Source organism: Drosophila ficusphila, unplaced genomic scaffold, assembly GCF_018152265.1.
Source record: "Drosophila ficusphila isolate 14025-0441.05 unplaced genomic scaffold, ASM1815226v1 contig_470, whole genome shotgun sequence".
NCBI classification, from domain to species: Eukaryota; Metazoa; Arthropoda; class Insecta; order Diptera; family Drosophilidae; genus Drosophila; species Drosophila ficusphila.
In genome coordinates, this window is record NW_025064389.1 from 1,398,318 (window position 1) to 1,420,332 (window position 22,015).

The 22,015-nt window shown below is 45.6% G+C and overlaps 1 protein-coding gene across 2 annotated transcripts in view; it reads left to right on the plus strand.

Annotated features, from left to right (window-relative positions):
• LOC108098859 (aminopeptidase N) overlaps window positions 1-22,015 on the plus strand; it is a 304,344-nt gene that overhangs the window by 204,154 nt on the left and 78,175 nt on the right. The window lies entirely within an intron of this gene.

Consider the following 22,015-nt stretch of genomic DNA (forward strand, 5'->3'; position numbering starts at 1 on the left):
ATAATTCCAGAACGCACAAACCGATTTTAAAGCGGTTTGTTGTGTGTAATAGAGCACCTCCCAAGAAAGGTTTAAAGATTATAAAATTTTATGCACACATACAAAAATCGCATATAAAGTGTGTTATTACTTTATCACACTGACAAACTCACGCTACCATAGCATTTTCACTCAATTTTTGATTTAATTTATCATTTCCTTATTGTTTTCTGCTCAGTTAATTTCATGTGACAAGCCGGTATTGTGTTCACTGTGAAATTGTGAAAAAAAAGAATTTTTATTTAATTTCAACAGCAGGTATTTGTCTTACAGGTGGTAAGTTGAACTGTTTAAATTATCATTGTCTGTCGTATGTCAGCATTGCAATGCACTGAAGTTTCGATTGGAAACCCCCGGCTTATGCTGTGCAGGTGGCGAAATTAAATAGCCCGTTTTGGCTCATCCACCAGAGGCATTGTACAATATTTGCTACTATATGGAAATTCAGCCCAATCAAACAGTTTCCTAAAGCTTGCACAAAAATATAACGGATGCTTTTAAATGACGTCATTTGGAGCCGAGGTTGTTCATCAACCAGGCTACAATCCAAGTTATAAGGTAATGGTGTCTCTCTTTTATCAAAATGAACAACTCCCATTTTTTCAAAATTGCATCCTAACATTCAGATTCACCACCGAGCGGGCGCTCTGTTACCACATCGCTCTCCAATGATTTCGAGTCAAAAAAAATTTCACAAAAAATTTTAATTACCAGTGTTCTATTATTACTCTGGGGTTGTATGAAATCGTGAAATTTGGGCGAGACAAAGAGACGGGTCCGCTAGTTATCTATATCTTCTAATATATAAAATTCTCGTGTCACAGTTTTTGTTACCATACTCCTCCGAAACGGCTATACAGATTCTCATGAAATTTTGTGAGCGTATTGCATAGGTCTGAGAATCTACCAACATCTATTTTTCATCCTCTTAAATCCTGTTCGACATACCAAAAATCGCATATAAAGTGAGTTACTACCCCATCACACTGACAATCACACGCTACCATAGCATTTTAACTCAATTTTTGTGGTTTTGGTGATTTGAAGTGAAGTTTTTAGTGATTTTGGTGAATTGAACTGAAGTGAAGTTTTTTGTGATTTTGGTGAATTGAACTGAAGTGAAGTTTTTTGTGATTTTGGTGAATTGAAGTGAAGTGAAGTTTAATTAATAATGCCGCGACCAAGACGATCGAATCTTTCCCGACAAAGCCGTAATTCAAGAAGACTACGAAATACTGCAAATAAAAGGACTGTAGAAAAACAAAACATTGCACGTGAACAGCGCCGCGTTAGTATGGGTCGACTGCGTGCTTCTCAATCAGGAGAGCAAAGTGAGGCAATCCGTAATACGGCTCAGTTGTCAATGCAGAATCGTGGAGCTTAAAACAGAGGTCAAGAATAGATTCGAAATACCAAAAATCGCATATAAAGTGAGTTACTACCTCATCACACTGACAAACACGCCAGCCAGCATAGCATTTTAACTCAATTTTTGGTCTAATTGTTACAGCTAATTTCCAATAGTTAACAGGACAGGACTTTCCGTAAAAAGACTTATGCCGAATTTTATTGAGGCAAGCATTATCAGCAGAAAGTACGCAGATGAAAATGTTTGTATTCATCGAATACCAATGATTCCGACTGATCTTCCGTTTAACTTCAAACGATTGCAATTTCCAATTCGCCATGCGTTCGCAATGAGAATTAACAAGTCGCAAGGCCAATTTAGAAAATCATTGTTTTTCACTAGGGCAGTTATGCGTATTAACGAGATGGGAACCGCTTTGTTTGTGGTAACGTCAGACTAAAACAAGAAAGGAAGCTAGCTTCGGCAAGCCGAAGCTTATATACCCTTGCAGTCATCAAATATTTCGAACAGAATACACAAAGGCTAAACAACATCGAAGCTACGACGATTTTTCTATTAATTTTCTATATTGTTCAAATGAGAGCTATATGATATAGTCGTCCGATTTTAATGAAATTTAATTTGTAACTCAAGACTCATTAGAAAACTCTATATTCCAAAAATCATTTTTGTCTGATGAAAAACAACGAGGTTATAATTATATTTCCGGTATTTCTATATAGATTGTTCGATCTTTCCTATGGCAGCTATATATAGTACTCCGATTTTTATGAAATTTTTTTCTCAACTTAAGAGTATTTAAAAAACTTTATGTTCCAAAAATCATGCTCGTGGCATTAAAAACAACGACATTATAATTTTTTTTTCCATTATTTATATATATATATTTTGATCTCTCCTATGGCAGCTATAAGATATAGTTATCCGATTTTAATAAAATTTAATCCGAAATTCAAAAGCAGTTAGAAAACGCCATCTGGAAGGAATCAAGTCGATCTGATCAAAAACAATGGTGTAAAAATTTTTTATTTCATTCTCTTGTATGGGAGCTATCCGATATAGTGGCACGATCCGGCTCGTTCCGACTTATATACTGCGTGCAAAAACTACACACCTACAGATAGCTTTAAAACTGAGAGACTAGTTTACATAGAAACCGACAGGAGGACAGACGGACAGACGTACATACATTTTTCGATTCAGATGGTGATGCTGATCAAGAATATATATACTTTATGGGGTCTGAGGTGTCTCCTTCACTGCGTTGCAAACTTCTGACTGAAATTATAATACCTTTTGCTCTGCAAGGGTATAAAAAACATGGTTTACCAAAAAACACTTCAATGAAACGGATAATTTGCGGACATGTATAACGCTTCGATTCAGTATTTACTTTGGATTCACTTTAATTTACTTAGAGAAGTTCAACTAAATAATAACACTTGATTTTTGTAATCGAAATGAATTCATTACTGTTGTGAAATGAAATAAAATTTTTCCTTTGCAAATATAAAACAAATAAAAATATTTCTTTATCTTTTAATCACCAAACGAAATTTTACATAAAACTGCCGCCATCTGGTGGCGACACGGAGTTCGCCGGGTTTACTAGTATTTAACATTTTAATCCAGATTGGCGATAGAATATGATGCAGGGATCGGAATGAAGCAGAATTTAATTGGTGAACTCCAAAGCTTAATTAAATGAACTAAAAAGTTATTATTTCCCATGCACAAATACTGCTTTGGTAAACAAACAATTTTGGCTCAAAAAATTAATTCTGCTAGAACAATTAATTATGCTTGCAAATACCTCAATAAAGCCAAGCTAGAATAACACTGAAAATTCATATTAATAAGGTGAAATAAATTACAGAACTAGTGAGGAGACTTCTGAAGAGAATTGGAGGTGGTCGATATTTTGGTTTTCCCATCTCTACGTTAAAAGTCGCTTTCTTCAAATAGGTAAGATATTGTTATTTTGTTTTTATATTGTAATTTTGTATTATAAAGTTAAAAGCTAAATTTTGTGTGACAATAACAAAAGTGCTACGTGAGATGCCATTACTGCTATTACGGTTTGTTGTGAAATACATACGCATATATACATACATGCGTTTCTTTTTCACAAAGATAAATATGTCGGATCAAAAGAAACGGGGCTTACTTTATTCTCTTGGTCAGAGCAGGTGAAGCGGGGCCTTCTTTAATGTGAAGCAGGGACTATTAAAAAAGGAAGTTAGAAATTGAGTGAAAGCATGGCAGAGCAGGACAGATTTAGACTTCGTTAAGCGCTGACATACATGTTAGAAAGAGAGGACTAACAATGTATAAGAATTGAGTAGAAATTAGAAATTTGGAAAAAAGACTCTTGGGAAGTCAGTTCAGAAAGCGCCTGGCAAACGGCCCTCCGACAAATACATAATAATAAAAGTATACATTTAATTAAAGGAAAACGCCGAACATCCCCAACTGCCAATAGAGCCATTACGGACAAAGAAATATGCGAGTGCAGCAGCACTGACAGTGAAGATGTTGCAACAGAGCTACCAGAACGCAAAAGAAATTCCAAAATTTCACGCGTATGGAAATATTTCAAAAGCTCTGAAGATAAGAAATTTGCAAAATGTCTTTCGTGTGGAAAATAGTACAAAACTAGCGGGAATACATCAAACTTACGAGATCACTTAAAAAGATTTCACCCGACATTGGATACTCAAGCACAGGGTAATAGTACCCGTGAAGCAGATGCTGAGAAGGACAATATCCCATCCACAAGTAGCAGCTCTAGGTCGAGTATGCAATCTGTGGCTTCTTATTTTAAGAGAGCCATATTGTATGACTCAAACTCTAAGCGCAAAAATGATATTGACCGGGCATTAACTGAAATGATCGCTGAGGATGTGCAGCCTTACAGTATTGTAGAAAATAAAGGATTTGTAAGGTACTCACAGGTATGATTATACAGTGACTCCGTGTCCTTCTCCGCTACATGTAACTTACTCTTTACATTTATTATTAACACAGGTTTTAGATCCGAGATACAAATTGCCGAGCAAAACACATGTAAGGAATGTATTGTAAGGATGTTTCTGGCTATGCCGGGGTGAAGCCTCAGCGGTGCCAGGGGTGTCCTTCACAGAAAATTTATAAGAAAACTATGAAAGGACACTGGAGGTTCGTGGGCGACGCATGGTACCTGAGGGGGGAGAGCACTGGCGACGACGGTACGGGTGGTCATGGACGAGACGGAGTAGCCGACCCAGTGCGTGGTAAAAATTCCAGGCACACTGGGTGGCAGACGACGGGGCTGGTTCCCACCGAGGCAGTTGCTAGCGTGGTGAAAATTCCAGGCGCCATAACTACCAGGGCAGGGCGGAAAGGGGGTGACCTGTGCCGATGTCGCTGCCCGGTGCGATCGGCGAGCCTGGTCTCTGGATGCGGCGGTCGAGAGAACCCAGTCGCCTCCACCGTAGCCAGTCCCGTGCGTGGTAAAAATTCCAGGCACACGAGATGGCTGACGATGGAGGGCGGAATCGGAGACAGAGAGAGAAGGCGGGAGCCCGGTGGGTCCGATCGAAGTAAGGCTGATCGCTGGGAAATCGGAGTGGCTCCCGCCGCCGCCGACCCAGCGCGTGGAAAAAATTCCTGGCACGCTGGGGGACGGTCGACAGGGACCCAGATAGCGCCCGCCGAGGTAGTTGATGGCGTGGTAAAAATTCCAGGCGCCATAACTACCAGGGCAGGGCGGACAGGGTGAACTGCGCCTTTGCTCGGGTACCTGCGGTGTCACTTGTCACGGAGAGGAAGGGAAAACTTAACGGTGCCGATGCTGATGTTTCTCTGTGCATGTTTTTTTTTTTTTTAATTTTCACATAGACGTTGGCGTACCGTAGTACACTCAAGTGGCCCTTGTGAAACCAGGACTGTTCCTGTTTAGTTGCGCGTCTCACTGCCCCCCGGAACAACCGTTTGGTATTACCTCGGGGGGGGAGTATAGCCCTAGTGGCTCCTTCCTAAGACTTGCTCCTCGCGTCTCAGTTCCTTCATTACGCTGTTTGCCATTTTTGCAGCTGCATCCCAGTTTGCGACGCTTGCCAGCATGTTACTGACCAGGTTCTCTGGTGTCAGCGGCTCGCCGCACTGTCTTTACAGATCGTCCCTCTGCCCGGAAAACCTTGGGCAGGTGAAGATGACGTGCTCGGCATCTTCTGGGCAACTAGTGCCACATCTTGGGCATGTCGGGTCTTCCGGTGGAGGTACGCTCTAAAGCAGCCGTGGGCGCTTAGAAATTGGGTCAGGTAGTAGTTCACCTGCCCGTGCGCCCTGTCTACCCACGCCTCAACCCGTGGGATGAGTTTGTGCGTCCATCTGCCCCTAACGGAGCATTGCCAAGGGATCTCTTCCTATTTTCCTCTGGGGAAAGCTCGTGTGCACATGCGAGCTCGCGTATGCCTACATCAAATGGCATCATACCGGCCAGAACTTCGGCTGCATCTCCTGAGACCGTACGAAACGCGCTGACGATTATCAGGGCACAGGTTCTGTAGACCGCTCTAACCTCTTTTGTGTAGGTCTTATTCGCTGTGGCGACTGCCCAAATTGGTGCCGCATATGTCGTTATCGACCTTACCACGCTGCTCAGTAGCCGTCTACGCAGCTCTTTGTGCCCTCTCGTGTTTGGCATGATACGGGCCAATGCTGAACATTGAGGCCTTCTGGGCTGTGTACTTCAGGTGTTCCTTGAAGGAGAGCCTATGATCCAGGATTATTCCTAGATATCGGAGGTGAGGCCGAGATCTGATGGCTGTGCCACCCACTGTGAGAGTTACGCTCTCCACGACCTTTCTGGAGCTTATGAGCACCGCCTCCGTCTTGTGATCTGCGAGGCTAAGACCGGCATTTGCCAGCCATTCGCTCGCCTGCCTGATCGCCTCGTTAGTAATAGCCTCCAGCTCGTGCGTATGTTTGGCTACTGCTACAATGGCAACATCGTCTGCGAATCCGATCATCTTTACACCGGATGGGAGGCTCAAACGGAGGATCCCGTCATACATCAGGTTCCACAGCGTCGGCCCAAGGACCGATCCCTGAGGAACTCCTCCCGTAACTCTATATGTTTTAGGTCCGTCATTGGTATCGTATCGTAGCACACGCTGGCTTAGGTAACTTCCTATAATTTGTGATAGGGTTGGATCTATGCTCTTGTTGACCAAGCATTCTATAATCCTTGCCCAGCTCGCCGAATTGAAAGCATTTTTGACGTCTAGCGTTACCACCAGGCAGTACTCCTTGGTGCCCCACCGCCACCGTTTACCTTCGATCGCTCTAGCGGCAAAATTTACGACTTCTTGGATGGCTTGCTTGGTAGAGCGAGCTTTCCTGAAGCCGAATTGGGAGTCAGAGAGCACTCCTGTGCTGCTGATTGAGGCCTCTAGTCGGGAACATATGACCCGTTCTAGAGCTTTGCCAGCGGTGTCTAGCAAGCAGATCGGTCGGTACCCTGAGGGGTCTTCAGGCGCTTTGCTTCCCTTTGGGATCAAAACTAAGTTCTGTCTCTTCCAGCACTTGGGGAACACCCCTTCCGAAATGCACCTGCTGAATAGAGTAGCAAAGTAGCTTGGTTGAAGCTCGATGGCCTTCCTCATGACCGCGCTCGGTATTCCGTCGGCGCCGGGGGCTTTCCGTGGTTTTATACGCCGCGCTGCTATCAGGACCTGTTCTTCCGTCACTTGTTCGGGGGTGATCTCGTTCCAGTTTGCATGTACCATCCTGTCTGCCGGTCTGGGCGGTTGCTGTGGGAAGAGGTGGGCTACTGTTTTTGCCAACAGAACGGGGCATTTTGGGCTGGCTGGCCTAAATGCGTGCAGTCTCTTCATCGCTAGCTTATAGGCGGTACCCCAGGGGTCTGCGTCAGCCTGGTCGCAGAGTTCCAGGAACAACCGTTTCTTTCTATATTTAATCAGGGCTTTGAGCGCTCGCCTCTTCTCCTTAAAGATGCTTTGTTGGGCGGCGGCGTGGGGTAACCCCACGTCTGAGTGCTCTCTGGTATGCTCGTCTCGAACGGAAGCATTCTTTCCGAGCCTTGGCAATGTCGTCATTCCACCAGTAAACGGGCTGCCTGCTGGGCCCATTTCCAGTCTTCGTCATAGAAGCGCTGCATGCCCTGGTCAGGTGAGCCATGACCTGACACGCCATGTCTGTGGCTGTCCCACTTGGATGCAGCCCTTGGAGCATGTATTCAAAGACCTCCTTATCGAGGGTTTCCGATTTGTATCTGGTGACTCTGGTGGGTACAGGAGCGAGGGCTCGACTATGGATCATGGTTATTACGGCTTGGTGGTCGCTATGGGTGTAGCATTTACTTATATTCCAGGACGCCCTTGGTACAAGTGTGCTGCTTACGAATGTCAGGTCTATGGCAGAGTCTGCATTACCTCTAATGAACGTGTTTTCGCGCCCGTTGTTCAGAAGGGTGACCTCCAGTGCCGCAAAAGCGTCAAGGACTGCTCTCCCTTTCGGGTTAGTGCTGACGCTACCCCATTCGGTCGCCCATGCGTTGAAGTCGCCTTTTCAGACATAATGTCTGTAAGAGGGGAAGCGTGTTGTCCGCAGCTCCACGTTGCTGCCTTTCGCAGTTTGTCCCCAGCCCACGTATTGGTGGGTCTTATACGGTAGGGTTCGCTCAGGATGGCAACGTCGGCCCTATTTTCTCGGAGACTCTGTGATAGCAGGTCTTGCGCTGCTTCGCAGTGGTTCAAATTCAGTTGGTAAACACAGATCATCTCTTATGTGTTTTAGCCAGCGCCTTTCCCTGGAGTTGGCTTCTTCTGGACATCGGCTAGCCATGTGGCCGTAGTCCATACAATTGAAGCAGCAGACCGGCTGCACTTTCCTCCTTATCCGGCATATCACCCACCCTACCCGGACTTTACCCGTCTCCACCAGCTTATTCGCCATGTCTGCTGGAAGCTTTAGGGACGCGGTCTGGGTGCCGCCGTATGCTTTCCGGTAAGACACTATGCAGGACTTGGTGGCTTGAATTTCGCCAAACTGGGTTAACAATGCCTCCAGTAGTTCCTCCTCCGTGGTGGCCTCATCGATGTCCCTGACCTCGACAATTGAGGTTTCTGTCAGCGTTCTGACCTCAGCTTTCGGTCCAAGGAAGCCTTTTACGGCTTCTTGCAGTGCCCTTGTATTCGGATCTGACGGCCTTGATAGCTCAAAGAGCAGATCCCCTTTTGCTGTCTTCCGAATTCCTCTCACGTGCTGTGCGAGGTCCTTTAATGAAGGTTCGCTCTTCACCGAGCGCAGGATATCCGCGTAGGAGGAGTTTTCGGTCCCCTTCACCACTATCGCATCCCGCTTGGCGGTTTTGGTCCTGGCGACTTTGGGCTTGGCCTTCCGTCTTTCCACCTTCTTCCAGTTATCCCCTCCCGTGGGCTCTTCAGCCGGGAGTGGCTTGGGAGGCAAATTCTGGGAGGTTGCCTTGGTCTCCGGTTTTGTCTTGGGCTCTATGTGTCCCCTGTGCTTCTTGGGACCCGGTGGCGGTGACGTTGCTTCACCCCTGTCGCTCCTTGGTCTTTTGCACTCGGATGGCTTGGGACTCGCAGGCGACTCTCCATCTGGCCTTTCTTCATCTGCCGCCGTGTAGAGGGCCATGATGCTGTCGATCAGGTCCCTCATTGGCTGGTGGATCGAGCGCCGTCCTTCCAGCATTTTGGTAAGTGCCCTGATCTTATCGCCCAGAGCCTCGAAGCTCTTGGTCGATGTTTGGGCGTTATTACTTGGAGGAGTCCTCTGACGCTGTGCGTTCAGATTGGCTTCCACCAATACTCGTCTTGGAGACCTGTGCACCTTCCTGCTCGCTTGCAGGGAGTTAGTGGTAGGCTCGGAGCTATACCCGCCCTCGATAAGCTTCTCTCTTTGCTTATTATTATCTTCGGGCATCTTTGCCACGGCGGCCCCTTTGACCGGTGCCGGGCACGTGGTCTGGGTAGGCTTAGTACCCGGTGCTCGCGTCCTTATTCCTGCCGGGGGGCCTGTTCGCCCACTGGCGATCTAAGAATTTTGCTATTCCTTCGGAATGCAAACTCTTCCTCCTTCTCGTTGGGTGTTCCTTTGGGTGTTGCGTTATTTTCGCTCATTCTGTTGGGTCCCAACTCCTAGTCGTTGTCTCTAATCGTTGCACAGTCGCGTTGAGTGATTCCATGGTTATCTATGCAAAGCAGGGAGGCCATGCTAGGGTTGACATCTGCCCTTATGCGGTTAGATGTACAGAGCCGAATCCGCGTAGATCAGGAATGTTACATCTGAACCTGCGCCGCCAAATGAATGGTGCCGAATTAGAGAGCGTTCTAGGAGACTTGCCACTTTTTAATGGGACGGGGCGGTAGCAGCATTAGCCTAGCAGCCATTTCAGCAAGATTTCACTCCGCTTACTGAGGTGCTAGAATACTGCTATCGTCAGCCCATGAGTCGTCATTCCATATCGGGGGTCCAGTTTTCAGTCCTAGGGCCTTACTGGTCTCGGCCTTAGTCGCCTTCTCGTATTTCCTAGACGCATCACAGTGTGGATGGTCTGTCCGGGGATACCTGACGCCTTGTCGGAGGTTACGAGCTGCTTTAACTGCACCAGAGAGGAGTTGATCCGACCGTTACCCACTTAGTGGAGGTCAGAATCGTGCCACCATAGGGGCCCTCTCCGGGCAGAAACAACCCCTTGTCGCCTTTAGTCGCCTCTTACGACAAGCAGGGACGGGCTGTGGGAGTATTCTAAGGCCGCTACCCACGCGGTGGGCGTAGGTGGATGTGAGTGGGTGTAAGTGTGTGCATGTGGATGAGTGCGAGTGTGCGTGGCTTACTCCATAAAGTAGCAAGATGTGTTGGGTTGGGTTTTGTGTAATGTATGTATTTATTTGTATAGAACCTGATCCGCTCGAAAGTTGGAAGTAGACTCCTCGATTGGTTTTCGCTGTCCTTTCGCCCGAGCCTCGCGCTGCAGGCTGCGCTGCCGACTTTAGCTTGCGCAGGCCCTTCGGCTGGCGTCGCATCCCGATCGTTGTTTTTGGTGTCGCCAGATCGTAGCGATCGGAAGGGCGGTTGAATTGCGGTGCCCCTCATAACTCGTTGCTGTGTTTACTATCTATGTTTGGGCGGGGTGGCAGGGCTATTGGGCGTACAGGGCGATGTATGTCGAGGGTGGCAACCTGTTATAGGGTGGGGTAGGTCGCGAATTTGTGACTTCGTCACAATATTAATGATGAACATGTATAAGGAAACCTCCGGAAAGCTGGAAACTATTTTAGAAGGCACTACAAACAATGCAATTACTTGCGACTTATGGACATCATGCGCCAACTCAAGTTTTTTGACGGTGACAGTTCACTTTGTCCACGACTATGCTTTGAAAACAGCATCATTAGTCACCAAAAAACTTTTGGATGCTACTAACCATTCGGCAAATAATATTGCAAATACGTTGCAAGAAATATTATCGCAGTGGAACGTCCGTGAAAAAACAGTTTGCATTGTTACCGACAATGCCGCATCAATGCTCAAGGCGTATTATTTTCTGAAAATAAGAAATCTCCCCTGCTTCGCCCCTACGATCAACCTGGTTGTCCAAGATGGACTTAAAACGGACGATGATCAGGGACTACAAGCGTTGTTCGCAAAGAGCAAAAGTACGCTTTTTCAAGAAAAGTACTATAGCAGGCGAAAAATTTAAAAACGCACAAGAAATCTTCCCGTATACGTTGCTTCAAGATATGCCTACAAGGTGGAATAGCTTTTTTTTATGATTCAACGAATTTTGGCAGGGAATTATGCTATTAATAATATGATATTATCAACTACAAACGCACCATCCCCTTTAACTGCGGAGGAAATTCAAATATTGAAAGAAGTAGAAACAATACTTGCGCTCTTTCAAGAAGCCAGCGAAAAGGTTTCGGGTGGTACGTACGTTACCATTTCCCTAATAATACCCACGACATACATTTTTTGCCGAAAGTTAGAACGCATTATCCCAGATTTAAAGACTGAAGAGGGAAAATCCATTGTAAACAAATTGTTGGTCGCAATAAGAAAACGCCTGTCCATATACGAGACGTGGCAACTTCCAAGAATTGCAACTATTATTGATCCACGATTTAAAGCAAATGTGTTTCAGAGCTCCAAAAATGCGGAGCATGCAGGTGACTTTTTGGATAAGGAGTTGGCCGCGTTGGCAATATGCAAAAAAACACCCAACGAAACGGAAATCTCAACTGTGGATGAAAACGACGAAGATAAGTTATTTTTTGATTTAATCCTAAAAAATCATGCTAAACAACATGCCAAAACTGATTCTGTTGTTATGAGACAGGAGAGGGCCCTGGTAAGTAATTAAATAAATTTCTAGATGAATCAGAACGACTTCCCCGATTTGAAAATACTCTTTTTCAAATATCTCTGTATACCCGCAACCTTTGTAGAGTCGAAGAGGGTATTCAGCAAAGCAGGACAAGTAATATCTAATAGGCGTACAAGGCTTAAAGACGAAAATGTAAATGTCTTGCTTTTTCTTAACCAAAATTATTGGTTGAAACAAATATATAAATTTATAAAAACTAAGTTAAGGTAAGCATAAAAAAGAAAAATCATATTATTCGAATAATAATAATTTATTCTTTTCAGATGAAGATTGGAAAACCAATATCATACATTATAAATAAATACTTTATAAATAAATAAATATCATTAGAAACACTTGTTCAGGCCTCTCCCGCTCTCCCTCTCCCGGAGCTTCTCCCCACACCGCACTCTCCCTCTCCCGGAGCTTGGAGCATGTCGCGCTCGGTCGTCCAGGCTCTCCACTCCCCGAGCGCAAGAAGTCTCCGCTGCGCCTACAAGCGCCTAGCTTACAATAGCTTAAGTTAGTTCCAAATTCGTCATCGTGTGAATAAACGCCCGGCCGGTCCGCGCCATAACCGAAGTTTAAAAGTTTTTACTTTTCGCGATCGCCGAGTGTTTTTCTCACCCCCACAGCTTAAAACCCCCAGCTGTCGCTGCCCACCCGGAGTTTTGCTGCCTTCAAGTCGGACGCCCCCAACACAACATTTTTTAGTCCTTCGAGCCGGATTAACCCAGCGCCCGAAGGAGCTCTTCAAATTGCTCAAGATAAGTACGAAGATCTATATTAATTTGCCGGTCTGCAGTCAGCCACTCGAAAACACTGTTTCGTTTGACTTTCTGCATGATTTTTTCTAAAAATCCAAGTCCGATTTAATCCGAAAACGGTAATTATTAAGATCTCTTCCATTTTCCGTTTTTCTTTGATCGTGCCGCCATATTCTTCCAATTCCTCTTTGACCCGTACATCAAAGTAAAACCGTACACATATGTACATACAAGTATACATTAAAGAGCAAAAAATTCCAAACTTTAATAAAGAGCTTAAATTGCAAACTTTAATAAAAAGTGAAAATTGCAAACTTCAATAAAAAGTGAAAGTTCCAAAATTTAACGAAAAGTGTAAAGTGTGCAAAATATTCCAAGTGAACAGGGAAAAAATAATTTCTGTGAAAAATTCCAAGTGTTCTGCCGAAAAAGGGCCCCCAATTTAAAAGTGTTTTTTTTTTCACTGTAATCCTACGCTAAATATTTTGCACACCTTTTCTTCCAATACAGTCCACTAAATAAAAATCGAAAGCTCAACACATACCCGCCGGCAATAATTTAAAAAATGTTCCGCCACAAATACAAAAATATATCATACATATACATATATATATGTATCATATATTCCATATATATCTCCAAATATATTCCATATATATCTCCAAATATATTCCATATATCCATACATCATATTTTCTACTTCCCACAGCGAAAATATACCAACATTAAAAGTTTTCCATCGGCCTCCGTGTAAATAAAAATAAATAATAAAAATCCACCACCGACGCGGAAAACTTTGTTGGTTTCAGTGTGTTTTGTTTTGTATTTTTTTTTTTGGCGTGAGCGCGAACTGCACGAACGCACATACGTACATATATACATTTATATCCAAATCCAGCATCCCAACTGCATACACATACACACCTATACCCATTAGGGAGCCGTTGCACGACAAGGGCTTTATACACGACATAAGGTCTTAAACATAGAAAATTTTTCCAAAGACAAAATAAATTTTTTTCTGAGCTGTAATAAACAAATCATGCGAAAAAGCCATGTTTTTGTGATTTTTTTCCTGACGACACAGTTAAAATTTATTTATTCAAACAACGGTATATTAAAGTATGACATTAGAAGAATGTTTTATCAAATTTTTACAAAAAAATATTAAAAAATATGGCAATGGTAGCAATTGTCCGGACGTGTCGCCAAAAAAAGTTGAATTGCGGTGCCCCTCATAACTCGGTGCTGGATCATATGAAATCAAAAAATGAAAGTTCATTCGTTAGAATTAGAAGAATGTTTTATCAAATTTTTACAAAAAAATATTAAAAAATATGGCAATGGTAGCAATTGTCCGGACGTGTCGCCAAAAAAAGTTAAATTGCGGTGCCCCTCATAACTCGGTGCTGGATCATATGAAATCAAAAAATTAAAGTTCATTTGTTAGATAATAGTTCGCCCCAGGTAACGCTGTGAAGGTTTTTTGAAAATTGCAATTTTTTAATTTTTTCGAAGACTTTGAAGTGAAAAACACAATTTTTTTGGGAAAAAATCGGTTAATTTGTCATTGCAAAATAAAAATTATGAACAAAAAAAAAACTCGACAGCGTTACCTCGTAAAATATGTACAGAAATAGTGTTTAAAATTTCAAAAGGATCGGTGCAGTAGTTTTGAAGTTATGAGGGGCACCGACTTTGAAAATAGCGTGTTCGGCAAAATCGATTCAAAGTATTTTTATACGTGAAAATACGCCCAAATACGGTTGTTTAAAACGCTGTAACTCCGTTAGTTTGACTTTAATTGACTCAAAATTTTTACACAATGTTCTCGACATATTAATCATTCAGAAAAAAAGTAAAAAAAAAAAAATATAAAAAAAAATTTTTAAAACCTTACCCCCCCTTAATTCCTTTAGAGAAAATAATAAATACCAGCACACCAAAAAAACAATCCCGTTTTTACATATCCGAAACATTAAGAGTAAATATTATTTAATTATTCTGGGGTTTTTTTTTGGCAATTAATATTCGCTCCTGTGTAGGTTAAATATACCCCGTTTCCACTGGGCATATATCTCTTTTCTATTTATCGTCGCTTCCATAGACCGTTACCTTTTTAGCGAAACAAATTCCGCTAAATACCAATTTTTTGGAGAGTGCAATTAAAATACCAAAGGTCTAAAATTTGTTTTTTACGCCCAGCACACTCGTTTTTCAACAAAGGTTTCGTTTTTTGGCATGTCCAGTGAAGGTGTGAATAAGAAATCTCCCATTCCACCAACAAAAGCTCCGAAGATTGTGTCAAGCCGCCCACACCTAAACTTTCCAATAAGACTCCCTCTCCCCAAGGAAGGCTCACTCGTTCCGAGACAAAAATGGCTCCAGCTGCGTCTGATCTTGCGCTGAATCAGTTCATTGAGGTTTCAGATCGACTCAGTGAATTCGAAGCGAGATGCAACACTCCGTCGCCGACTCCCCCGAGCATGTCCATGCTAAATATCCGACGCGAAGAGGTCCGAGAATTTTGGGAGCGCATCAAAAAAGAGTACGATGAATGCAATGTACGCCTGATTTCAGCCGGAGACAGTGCAGCTGACAGCTTGCCAATTCTCCGAGCGAAATACAATTATTGCTACGGCGTCTACGAAAGGTGTGGTGCGAACATAGAAGATCTTATTGCTCAAGCTCCACGAACACCCCAAACACAAGCTGATCCGTCCCAGACCTACGTTCCTTCAGGTTGTCGGCTACCTCCGTGCGATACCGAGGTCTTCACCGGCGATTATCTTCGCTGGCCGACGTTTAGGGACCTTTTCACGGCGATCTACATTAACAATCCAAGATTGACGCCGGTCGAGAAATTGTTCCACCTGAATTCCAAAACGAGTGGCGAAGCACACACAATAGTGGCCAAGTCGCCTTTGACTAACGATGGTTTTCGCTCAGCCTGGGATAACCTAACTAAGCGTTTCGAAAACAAACGGTTGTTAGTAAACAGTCATTTGAAAATACTGTTCAATGTGCAGTCCATCACTCAGGAATCTGGGCCAGCTTTGCGAGAGCTTCAAGACACCATCCAGAGTTGCCTTACCGCTTTAGAAACGAGCGATATTAGCACCGACAATTGGGATTGCCTATTGGTTTATATGGTCTCCGCCAAACTTCCAAAGTTGACACTTTCCCTCTGGGAGCAGTCGCTCCACAACAAGGTCGATGTTCCCTCTTGACAGGAGTTAAATAATTTCCTCACTGAGCGTCACAGGACACTAGAGGCCATAGATGACGTCCGTCCGTCAGGCTCTAGTCAGCCTCAGCCCAGAGCAGCAGGCTCGAATTCCACGGCACGTAGGATCCATTCCTATGAAGCTAGAGTAGTACCCAGAAGTAAAGGGTGCGACTTGTGCAATAGAGAAAACCATCCAGTGCGGACATGCGCACGGTTTCTCCGGATGTCTGTCGATGAGCGGTCCGCCTATATCAAAGGCAAAAAGCTGTGTCTGAACTGCTTCGCACGAGGACATCAGCTACGGGACTGTGACAGCACTCATGGTTGCTTCACATGCCGCGGCCGCCATCACATGCTACTGCATCGAGGTAACGCGTCTCCAACGCCCTCGACTCCAACTCCAACTTCTTCGCCCAGGTCAAGACCAACTACGACCGCTCCAGCGACTACCAGTGCCGCAACCTCCACGGTGCAAAATTATTTTGCCACGGGTCATAGATCCGTCTTGTTGGGCACCGCCGTTATTGACATTTGCCATTTGGGATCAACCTTCAAAGCTCGTGCCTTGATCGACTCTGGATCGGAGGCAACATTCATGACTGAGAGGCTGTTCAACTTGATTAAGTTGCCTCATCAGCTCATTCGAGCCCAAGTCTCCGGCTTAAGCCAAACACTGGCAGCAGAATCCAAAAGACTCTGCCAGTTTTCAATTCGATCTCCGACCAGGCCTGGCCTGCAGCTAGACACGACTGCCTATGTCCTTCCACAACTTCCGTCCTGCTCAATTCCGCAGCATTTCCTACGGGAGCTTCCCGATTTTTCTTTGGCGGTCCCGAAATTCTATGAGAGTGCACAGATAAATGTGTTAATCGGGGCTGATCTGCTGCCTTCCATACTCCTAAGCGGCACCCGAGCAAACATCTGTGGCTCTCTTCTTGGTCAAGAGACTATATTCGGATGGATCCTTACCGGACCAGTACCAGCTGCTAGACAAGAGCAAATTTCCGCTTTCTCCACTCGAATCTCCCATATATTCGATTCAAACCTGGATCAACTTCTCACCAAATTTTGGGAGGTGGAGGATCTGCCAATAAAAATGGCAAAAGAGTCAGATTTGGCTTGTGAGGAAAATTTCCTCCGGACAACCACGAGAGACGATAGTGGAAAATATATCGTAATCCTTCCATTCCGTGATCCGGAGGACGTAAAGTCCGCCCTGGGACACTCCAGATCCTTCGCTTTGGCTCAATTCTTAAGAAACGAGCAGCGTTTGAAAAGGGACAGCCAACAGAAAATTAAGTACGATACCGTCATTCAAGAATATCTCGATCTCAACCACATGAAAGAGGTCTTTCCTACCCATGATTCTGCGAGTTATTATCTTCCGCATCATGCCGTGCTCAAGCCGGAAAGTACGACCACCAAGCTTCGTGTCGTGTTCAATGCCTCGAGCCCTTCAGACAATGGGGTCAGTCTAAATGATATCCTTCATGCTGGCCCGGTCTTACAGTCCGATCTGACCATTCAAATTCTGAAGTGGCGATATTTCCGATACGTTTACAGTGCCGATATCGAGAAAATGTATCGACAGATCTGGGTAGACCCGAAGCATACCCCGTTCCAACGCATTTTATTCCGAAACAGCGAGGGGTACATTCGAGATTTTGAGTTAAAGACGGTAACTTTCGGAATTAATTGTGCGCCCTTCCTGGCGATACGAGTCCTACAACAGCTGGCGACTGACGTGCAGCTCAGCCATCCAAGAGCGAGCAAAGTCATTCGTAGTGCAATGTATGTAGACGATGTCCTTTCGGGAGCTGACTCTGCTGAAGATGCTCAACTCACAATAAAAGAGTTACAGAATGCCCTAGACTCCACGGGTTTTCCGTTAAGAAAATGGACATCCAACAACAAAGAGGTGTTAGCTCATATCCAACCCGATCATCTTCTGAACAGCGATTTCCTTGATCTCGACACTGAAAGTACAGCCAAGACTCTCGGTGTACGGTGGAGAGCGACGTCCGATGAGTTTTTCTTCGTTCCCCCAGATCTACCCACAGAAATCTCCCCCACAAAACGCCAGGTGCTTTCCCAAATCGCCAAACTGTTTGATTCGGCAGGCTGGCTCGCTCCATTTGTTGTGTGTGCCAAGATCTTTATGCAAGAGATTTGGCTTCAGGAGCTGGGGTGGGACGATAAGCTGCCATCTGAGCTGTGCTAAAGGTGGCAAGGTTTTTAAGTAGAGCATGTCTTATTACGAAAGGGTATGTGTTGGTTTTCGTTTGTTTCTCCACTAAGGCTATCCATTTGAAGCCTACTTCAGATCTGACGACCGAGAAATTTCTTGCGGCGTTCGCTCGGATCGTATCCAGAAGAGGGTGTCCTCGCCAAGTGCATTCGGACAATGGGAAGACCTTTGTTTGCGCTTCCACATTACTGTCCCGGGATTTTCTCCAGGCCGTTAAAGAGTCTGTGACTGATGCGTATAGTCATCAGCAGCTCGACTGGCATTTCATTCCGCCAGGAGCACCCCATATGGGAGGCCTATGGGAAGCTGGTGTCAAGAGCTTCAAGGCATTGTTCTATAAATGCACAGCTACGCGGAAATATACCTTTGAAGAACTTGCCACTCTGCTAGCGAAGATTGAAGCTTGTCTAAATTCCAGACCGCTATCTCCCATGTCAGAGGATCCCACTGATCTTCTAGCGTTGACACCAGGGCACTTTCTTGTCGGCGGCCCTCTTCTATCCATAGTGGAGCCCGAAGTAAAGGGAGAATCCAAGACCATATTAAACAGGTGGCAACACTTGAAAGCGCTCCATCAGCAATTCCGCGCTCGATGGAAGGATGAATACCTTAAAGAGCTCCACAAGCGCAACAAGTGGAAGTGTCCCACCGAGAATATGCGTGTCGGGGACATGGTCGTCATCAAAGACGACAATCTGCCCTCAAATGAGTGGCGACTCGGTAGAATCGACTCCGTCTTTCCTGCAGCCGATGGCAATGTCCGGACGGCGCGCGGCATTGTCCGGCGTCCAGTAGCCAAAATTGTTCTCCTTCCCGGAGAGGCTCCCCAAACTTCTACCCAGTAATCCATACGTCGTTGTCCGTAGTCCGTAAGCCCCGAGTCGTACCTTTATAAAAAACCTTCCTTTGTTTTTTTTTTTTTTCATGATCCAACGCCGAAACCCGTAGACATGGCTCCGCGTAAGCAAAACGCTCTAGTGTTGGAGAGCAGGCGGACTCGAGGCACGCAGTCCTACCGGTGCCGAGTCTGCCGGGGGATCCACCCTCTAAAGAGGTGCCAGAGGTTCCTCAAGCTGAGCGCGGAGAAGCGGCTACGGGCAGTTCTTGTCAATAAGTACTGCGCAAATTGCCTTGCCCACGAGCATTCGCAAGGGGACTGCCGTAGCGGTGACCGGTGCAGAACGTGCGACGAGGAGCATCACACGCTGCTCCACATCACCAAGCCTTCCAAGCCTTCCAAAAGGGGCTCCGCTTCTCAGCAGCGTTCGCGCCGGCAAGATCCGCCAACTCGCAGAGCGCTCGCTTCTCCACCGCGCTCAGCATCCTCGACACCAGAGCCCTCGACTCGCGCAGCGCGCGCTGCTCCGACGCTGGCAACCCTCCTTCAGCACCACGTCGTCAACGTCCTTTCAACGGCTTTGGTCACCCTGGAGACGGGTCCGAAGATCGTGGACACCGTGGCGCTTATCGACCCCTGCTCGCCTCAAAGCTGCATCGACGCCACCCTGGCGTCCAGCCTTCGTCTGCCGACCACCAATGTCGGAAAGGAAAGGGTGTGCACGGCGATCCTCCGATCGAAAGTCGTCGAGGGAGCTGCATTGGAAGTCGTCCTCAAGGTCGAACCCGGCGTCGGCGTCCGCACCCCCATCCGAGCGATCGACGAATCTGTCGTTGGCCGCTACAAGGACCTTCCGCTGGCCGACAAGCGGTTCTATCTGCCGGCGTCAATTTCCGTGGTCCTGGGTGCGGATGTCTACGCCAAGGTCATCCAACCAGGATTCCACCTGGTCGCCGAGGGATTGCCAGTAGCTCAGAAGACCATCTTCGGCTGGATCCTGTCGGGCGCCTGCAACCAGGGCTAGTCATTTTGCAACGCCAGCGGTTGCAAGGGGGGCGGAATGTTCAGGCCTCTCCCGGAGCTTCTCCCCACACCGCACTCTCCCTCTCCCGGAGCTTGGAGCATGTCGCGCTCGGTCGTCCAGGCTCTCCACTCCCCGAGCGCAAGAAGTCTCCGCTGCGCCTACAAGCGCCTAGCTTACAATAGCTTAAGTTAGTTCCAAATTCGTCATCGTGTGAATAAACGCCCGGCCGGTCCGCGCCATAACCGAAGTTTTAAAGTTTTTACTTTTCGCGATCGCCGAGTGTTTTTCTCACCCCCACAGCTTAAAACCCCCAGCTGTCGCTGCCCACCCGGAGTTTTGCTGCCTTCAAGTCGGACGCCCCCAACACAACAACACTAATTAAATTATTTTTTGAGTGTACTCTGCACTATCGACAACTATCGACGATAGATTTTCTTTGCTATCGCCGATAGTCGATAGTTTAGAAAAACTATCAAGCGCTATCGATGGCGCAGACTATCGATAGTTCTCCACCTCTAATGTACAACTGCAGTAGCAAGTATTACCTTATCTGGTACTGTGCAGATGGGCTTTCTTGCATTGAGATGATGCGTTATGTCTTTTGCCGCATATCCTACATTTTGGAACTTTACATTTAGACATTGTATGACCTTTTTTCAAGCAATTTATACAAAGGGGAACACTTTTTGCAAATTCAAATCGTTGCTGAACCGAGAGAGCTGCATATGGCTGACAACCAGTTATCTCATGTTCTCCAGAATTGCAAAATTGACAACTATAACTGCGTAAGTCTCGTTTTTTAGCAGCGCAGTTAAAAGAATACTTAATATTTTTACTCGTGTCAGCCCTGCAGTCTTGATTTGGTTTATTTTGTTTGAACTTACTACCTTCTTCTCCAGACAACTGCTAAAATCTTCGATTTAATATCGATTGACAATCACTCCACTTAGGCAACTTTGAGTAGTCAAGCTGTTCTTTCCATTTCGAATGAGTCTTACCGTCAACTTTAGACAGCACTAAGTGGATAAAAATGTCTTCATGATTTCCTAATGATAATAGAGAGTCATAATCCGCTGATTCTGTATCATATCAATAAGTCGTCCCAAAACAGCTGCTGAAGGTTGAGAAACACGATTTAAATCGAACAAAGTCGCAATATTATCAAAAAATATAAGGCAATCGTTATCATATACACGTTTGAGACTTTCTAAAGCTTTAGGGTAATAAGTGTATGAGGTGGTTAAACTTTTTGATGTCTGTTAGAGAACTATCATTGTTTACCAAAGTATCAAATGGTCCTATTGAAAATTTTAGAAGAGTGTTTCTAAATATTATTAATCGAAAAACTGTGGGTGGCTAATTAATTTTATTTTGGCGAAAACGAAAACGAAAAAAAGACGTGCTCTCGAATCAACTCAATTTCAACGAATGTCTTATTTTTCCACAATCATGCTTAAGACCAGCTTACCGAAGGTTGTCGAAGACCCAGCGAACTCGCAGAGAGCGAACGAAAGCTTTATTGCGCTCCCGCCTTCGCCCTTAACTAACTTACACTAGACTTCAAACTTCAATTCAATATATTCTAAAAATTCAAAAAAACACCGTCCCCGTTGAAGGCTTCAACAGATTGGAAGCGGCTCCAATTTGTGGGTGGCCCGCTTAAAAATCCCTCCTCCGCTGGTCCTCACTTCGACGACCCTGACCATGCCGTCCTCTCCTGCGTGCGTTGCGATGATCCTCCCGAATAACCATTGTTGAGGCGGCAGGTTGTCCTCGGCGACGACGACGAGCTGTCCGTCCTGTATGTTGGGCTGCTCCAGATGCCACTTGCCCCGAATTTGCAGGCCCAGCACCTATTCCTGGGACCATCGCCGCCAAAACATTTGCCTGGCTGACGAGACAAGTTGTCATCGCCGCAAGCAACTGAGACCCGCCTGGTCCGGGGTCCGGAGTTCTGGAATGGGGACGCCTGTCAGCAGGCGCCCGGGCGTTAACGCATCTCCGTTGCTGGGGTCGTTGCTTAACGCGCCTAGCGGCCGCGAGTTCAGCACCGCCTCGATCCCGACGAGCACCGTCTCCAGTTCCTCTGCGGTTGGGAGCGCGCT